Source organism: Durio zibethinus, chromosome 8 (assembly GCF_047325235.1).
Source record: "Durio zibethinus cultivar Kanyao isolate XHJ-2024 chromosome 8, ASM4732523v1, whole genome shotgun sequence".
In the NCBI taxonomy this organism is placed as follows: domain Eukaryota; kingdom Viridiplantae; phylum Streptophyta; class Magnoliopsida; order Malvales; family Malvaceae; genus Durio; species Durio zibethinus.
The window spans coordinates 27,037,701-27,043,726 of record NC_143169.1 but is presented as its reverse complement, the minus strand read 5'-3'; the positions used below and the strand labels follow the sequence as shown (position 1 = coordinate 27,043,726).

Genomic DNA, 6,026 nt, shown 5'->3' with positions numbered 1-6,026 from the left:
TGGACGAGTGCACCAAGCACTCAGGCCCAAGCACCAGGGACCAAGGCTCGAGCACTAGGGATAGTTGTAAGGGTTGGCACAATAAGCATGGAAGATAAGTCCAGACTACCCGCAAAAAATACAGGCCTACTCACACATCTAGGACCAACCTCGCAACATGCCCGCACTATACCTAGGTGGACCTAGAAGAGCCTAGACAATCTAGAATCTTCCAAAGGCATCTAAGATTGGTAGCATTCAGTAGAAGGATCCGGTTGACCCTGAAAATCAATATGAGCCTCATGTAATCTGTGTAATAATGTGTAATCCTTGATTTTTAGGAAACCTGTAAATCCCATAATTTTAAGAGTTAGCCATAAGTAAAGCTAGGAGCCTCAACTATAAATAGAGGGTAACCCCACCCTCAGTTGTACATCATCACATCCTTAGACACAATCTATCTTCAGTAATATACAACATATTCCAACATTCTCTGTTATGTTTTCTAACTTGTATATTCCACCCTTTCTTCTTCTTGTTTGCTTGTACACTAGTTGCATAGGTTAAACTTAGGCATACGGATTTAATTCCAAGCCCTAAGGCCATATGGATTCAGGCTTAAGTTCGGAGCCCATGACACAATGATCAATTGTGTGAATCAGTGGTTCCACTCACACTAGGTTGAATTGCTATTATGATGCTGTTAAACTAACCTATCTTATAATGGTCTAAACCTATCTTATGTTCCCTATTGGCAACACTTGGTGAATTCTACTTCATAATGATAGGAAGACCTGATATCGAAGGATAAAAAAGCAACGTTGCTATGAACGCTTAGCTACCACAAGTGGGATAATAGACAGGGATAGTGGGAATCTCATTAATACATTCAAGCACATTACTAATTAGATGATGAGGCATTTGGCTACCTTAAGAGAGTCACAGTTACTTTTACTATTTACTCATGCTTAGTTGAATTTTTTCACTTTGACATTCAGAGCACTGGGTAGAAATCACATTGCTTGAGAATCTATAGGGACCATCACAATGCTTTGGTTTAATTAAACAATTGGATTTCCTGTCTCCTTATCAATTTTGAGTTGACTGTTCATTGCCCAGGGAAGGCCTCTAAGGGAGCTCTTCCTAGTTCATCCCCTAGCTGACACGCGGTGACCCACTCTCATTGTGGGAATAGCTCAAGTAGTGCAATGGTAGCTGATGGGTTTAGAACTAGGACCCTTATGCCCAACCCTTGAGCCAATCCTTTTTTTGAGGTTATGGATACAATTTGTTGACTTTTTTTGTCTACATTATTCCATTAACTAGAAGCTGCTCATTTTAAAGACTTAATGTGATTATTAGTATGATTGGGCACTGACAGCACTTGCTCCTCCAAATTTTAGGGGCTATCGAGGGTGAACCAGACACTATGCAACATGTGGCACTCTTTTGGTCTTTGTCTGAGCTATTTCCAAGGTGGGTAGGCCATTAAAGAGAAAATAAAACTCTTCTCAAGGCCTTTACCTATGTCTTTAGACTCCCTGACATTGCCATCAGCCATTACATCCTGATTCAAGAATTTTAACCTGATTTCTTTTTGAAGCTCGCACTGGATGCACTATGAGATAGGCGTCCCTCATCTTTTAGGATTGACTAACCCATGTGCAAGTGCATTCACATGAAACTTTTCCCTTTTTCGTTCTCATTTGAATATTTGCTATTACCACCAAGATTTGCACTGATGGCTACTCTGCTAGAACTTGTACCCTAAGTTTTACAGTAATCATTGCACCTTCCTACTCATTGGGGCTTGGCCTTTGCCCCGACAATTAGGTATAGGTTATGCACTTAAGTGCCATCCACTTTTGAGGTTACTTGATTTGGTAGGTGAGTTATTAAACACTCTCTAGCAAATTTTAACTTCCATGACCACCATCCTGTTGTTTTAATCAACCAACATCCTTTATGGGTTCTAGGATCATACATAGTTGGGCACTGTAACCTTGCTTTCGATTCATCCCACATCGACATTTCAATTTACCAAAAATGGCCCACTCAGAGCTCTCGATTTTGTGGCACAGCTCAATGAAACAACCACGCCATCTTACCTATTTAAAGTTTGAGAATTGGTCAAGGATGTTATGCCTTTGATGCCTTTAATCATTGACCTTACCCAATAGAACTTGCTAAAGGCTCCAACTATCCTAAGGGAAACTTTGGAGGGAACTAGCTACTAGATGGTTCCATTAGTCTTTTAACCTTATAGCTAATAAGATGAAAGATTTGCATGTCAATATTGTTGTAGGCCTCCACCAAAGTTTCCTCTGGCTTTACCTTGCTCAGGTATAGTTCACTATCTTTTGGGTCTCGACAGGCATGCTTACACTTGAACCCTTTTCAAAAGATCAAGGTTAGTTAGCAGTACACCCATAAGGGATCTTATAAATTAGCTACCTTGTGTTTTATGGGTTTTCTAGCCCATTGACTAGCACACATTCAGACTCTTTGGTCTATGTTTCAAGATGGGCTAGATAGGGAAATTATAGGCTGATGTTAGGAGCACACATGTGCTAAGGCACATTGATATGGCATGTGCTACATTTTGTGATTGCAATGATGATGTCTCTATAGGCATATCAAAAGCCTGAGCTTGGGCTATCATCATGACCTATATCGATCCACACCCTGAGCTAATTGGTGGACCAACTTTCACCTATCTATATATAATTGGGGTGCATCGCCAGCCCCCATCTACTTCTTTCCCCATATTTTCAAGCACTCTTTGACTCTCTTTTCGAAGTCCTTTTCATCTTTCCCTTTTAGTATTTGTTCACTATCAATCTCTCACTTGTATTCAGCCTTGGATGAAATTTATTACCTATTTAGGACTACATTCCAAAACTACCTGACTCACAAATAGTGGCTCTTAGTGTGATAGGGTCCAAGCACAATAGGGCTCTCATCCTTTCTGGCACCTCTTTTAAGGGGACTTAGCCTCGGTCCACCACTAAGGATGTTTTTCCACACTATAATTTGGATACCATGAGTGCGTAATTCTCAGGCTAGGCTCTTCCTGATTCACTCACCATTACTAGATGAATCCTAGTAAGTTTCTTTTTGTGTACTTATTGATATGCTTAAACTCGATCGATAATCTTGCTTGATGTAAGGTTGCAATGCAAGCATCAACTAAGTGATGGAAAAGTTCCAATAAGGTCCAAATGGATAACAATAGCACATCACTGGAGACAAGGGATGTTGGGAGATTTACCACCAATGGTCATGGCGTTATCATTGTCGAGGACTCACTTTTGGGCCAACCATGACCAATGAGATCATAGGAGGCCATCTTCCACCCCTTCACCTGGAACCCAATAGGTAGGGGGTTAAAAAGGGCAACAATGCATGACACCTAGGTAGGCATGCCCTCAGCCAATGGCTTAAGGCATAACTTGCATTTAAAGACTTAATGGTTCATAGGATTCTACAATTCACACCAAGTATTGAATTTTACTATGTTCTTCATTAATTTGAGAGCTAAAATATCCATTGTCAAGAGTCATTTTGGTTTTTCACCAAAAAAAGAGTTAACGTGCTGCACACGCATGCAAAGCAAATGGGATGGCGATGGCACATGTGCTCTTTTTCATTTCAGTTTTATAGTTCAATTTGTGTCGAGGGTTTGTTATTTGGCTGTAGGAAATAATACTAATCATTTTAGTCACCTAAGAAGCAGAACAAATCAACCATCATGGATGCCTAGGGCCAGAATGGGTTCAGGCACAGAGGTGGCCTTGCCTTCACCCTTGATGTTTTATTAACAGGTTCATAGGTCATTCGTTAAGCAAGTTTGAACAATGATCCTTCCACAAGTTCACCTATGTAAACCTTGTTAAAACTTCTCCTTCTTCTAAATGATAGGATCTAACGGACTTTTTATGACATCTTGGGTAGTTAACCATCCACATCACTATGATCTGAACACTTCACTAGACCATTCAATTAGTAGAAACAGCAGGTGGTGTGTACAAAGTGTAAAGACATAATCAACGTGAGTTGATGACTCACGCTTACTAGGAATTCCTCATTGAAGACCAACAATTGCAATGATTTATCCCCATCATGATGAAATTTCAAAGATTACCTGAGCCTATCAACCAAGGCTATAGATTTCTTGAATACATCAGTGTGGGGCATGTTGCCCAAAACATCTAAAGGCATAACAAACTTGTTGTTGCCTCAAACTTTCTTGGCCTAAGTGGCCATAGTCCCTCTAAGAAGCTAGCCATAAAGCATCACCTCTAGCTAGTTAGTAGACTAAGGTCTCATTTGTTAACGAAATTAACTAGACAAATTGCTCCACTAACTAAGAATGGCCATGCACCACCACCTATAAAATCAAGAAAGAGCGCTCCTAATCTGTAATCTTTACTATATTTAGACCTAGAAGTTTCTCTGTGTTGAGTTAAATTATGCCTAGGTTCCATTGCTAGTGTGCCCTTCTAACAATTCCTTTAAGTTTCAACCTTGTGACCACACTCCCCTTAGAACCCAAAGACTTCAATTTCTCATAAGGTGTTGGCAGAGTCCTAAAAGTAACATCCATTAGTCCCTACTTGATATTGTTTATGGTTAAGACTAAGATAGTATCTGATTGTCTTCAAGCCCCTAACTTTTGTTCTTGATTAGTGAAAACATCATTGGTAAATGCTTTCACAATTGTTCATTTTTCATAAATCTAAGAATTTCACCTCTGATTATGAAATACAAATGCCCTCGATTATCCTTGTTAATCATTACTCAAATGCCAAAGGCCAACACAATAGGATCGAAATCCTATGATGTTATCCAATCCTAATGTATATAAGCATTGGGCTACTTTGAGAACTCTAATTTCTTCAAAGTAACAACATCAGAGAAACAACTTAGCCAATTAAGGTTAGGAGCACATTATTGATAGTAGGGATGAGTAGACACATGCTTACCATGAGGCGAATCAAACAACCTAACTATAGCTCTAACTAAGAGCTTTTTAACTACATCAACTTAAATATATGCAATTAGAGCTAGAATTATAACACCTACTAGCAGTAGACTTGCCCTCCAATGAAACCTTATTAAGGGATTTAGATTGCATTCATTCCAATTACTAGACTCATAAAGCCCAGTATTGCTATTTATTATCAGTACCTCCCCTTATCAAGATTGAGTAATTAGCACACCTGCTGTCTTCCATAGATGTGGTAGGCATTTCTCATGCTTTCTTTCTAGAATCGAACCTTAATTCTCTTTTACTTGTCACCACTATAGTAGACCACTATCCAACCATCAAAAGTTGATAAGGTAAAAATTTGAATGATGTGTCACCGATACAAAGGTCGTATGATTCATCGAGTTATCATGAATCATTAGAGCAATGGGCAAAGCTCGCATTGAGCTTTTATCCAATAAATGCATCCCTTCCAAAAGTCGAGGCTTGTTGCACAAATTAGCTTTAGAGTTACTACAATTATCTTAGTAGTAAATACCATCAAACAAATTATAATTGATTTAACGAGCCATTCATAATTTCACAGTTTGAATTAGTTTGTACTTAAATGTGCATGGCTTAACCTTTGAGATAAGCATATAACTAATGGCAAGATCAACTAGGTAGCATTCCTTTGGGATGTTAGCACTACATAGGCCTCAATGCATCGACTGAGCGATGAAAAGAGCCAACATGGAGCACAAGTGTCATGCATGTCGAGCACATAAAATCATAGCATTGGATGAACAAATGTTAAAAGCCCACACCCATAAAATGTTTTACATTTGATAGCATGATCGAACACTAGTGTACCAAAATGGCCATAGAGGTTTGGGTGGCACACTTAGGACACAAAGCATGATTGAGGTCTAATGCATTGCCTCTAAAGACATAAGACAGATGAGGGATGGCAAGACATCTAGTTTCCATTAATTTAGGTATTAAGCATAGGATCCTGATTATGCCTCCAGGGTACATAACCATATGGGGGAGATTGAAAAGGATGATGGGTCAACAA

The 6,026-nt window shown here is 39.2% G+C and overlaps 3 pseudogenes; all 3 read right to left on the bottom strand.

Annotated features, from left to right (window-relative positions):
• Positions 1 to 352: 352 nt before the first annotated feature.
• On the bottom strand, positions 353 to 3,153 carry LOC149517757 (25S ribosomal RNA; annotated as a pseudogene).
• Positions 3,154 to 3,385: 232 nt separating this feature from the next.
• On the bottom strand, positions 3,386 to 3,540 carry LOC149517756 (5.8S ribosomal RNA; annotated as a pseudogene).
• A 294-nt stretch (positions 3,541 to 3,834) lies between these two features.
• On the bottom strand, positions 3,835 to 5,634 carry LOC149517755 (18S ribosomal RNA; annotated as a pseudogene).
• Positions 5,635 to 6,026: the final 392 nt, after the last annotated feature.